The following is a 796-nucleotide window of genomic DNA, read 5'->3' as shown; positions in this document are numbered from 1 at the left end:
TTCTTTTCAGAGCAATTTGTTTAAGGTTTTTCGCGGTCGTTGTTTGAAAGTGTAGTTTTCAGAGCAGTTCCTTTTGTTTAGAAATCGACAGTAGTCAAAGGAAGATGTAGAAATGTGACATGGACAGATCACTTTATTAATACAATGTTAGGATTTATTACTCATTCTACTCTCTCCGACCACTACCTACTCATTTTTACGATTCCTAAAGGGAGGCTGAAAAGGTGTTTCTGCCCTAGTCTCCGGCTGTGTACCGGATTAAAACATTAACACAATTTCTTTTTTAGTGTCTTTTGGTGGATAAATTATATGAGTACCAAAAAAACACTAATAATAACAGATAACAGTTTATAACAATAGCAACGAAAACACAAGTAACAAAAAGGCACAAACAAACGAGAACAAAGTAAGTAACAGAAAGAACGAGATAATACAACAATAACAATAAAAATAACAAAGACAACAAAAATGAAAACAATGTAGCGAATAGCAATAGAATAAAAGCACTTACGAAAGGTGGTAGTAGCGGTAGACGAGAGACTCTCTTGAGATAAGAAATTTTCGAGTATTTATAGGATAGGGTGGTTAGTAATTTTGATAGAATGTTCTAGAAGGAAAAGTAGTGAGAGAGAGGGTGAAGACACTAGTTTCTAGGAATACACAGAATTAGATAGTACAGAATTCAAGAGAAAGCAATTAAGGGTAAAACCAGATATTAGTATGGGAGTGCATGCAGGTATGGTTGAAGTTGGATTTCCAGGTAAAAGTGATTGAAAGAACAATAGAGTTTAGATTG

The sequence above is a fragment of the Agrilus planipennis genome, unplaced genomic scaffold, assembly GCF_000699045.2.
Source record: "Agrilus planipennis isolate EAB-ADULT unplaced genomic scaffold, Apla_2.0 scaffold122, whole genome shotgun sequence".
Lineage (NCBI taxonomy): Eukaryota > Metazoa > Arthropoda > Insecta > Coleoptera > Buprestidae > Agrilus > Agrilus planipennis.
This window is presented reverse-complemented; position numbering follows the sequence as displayed.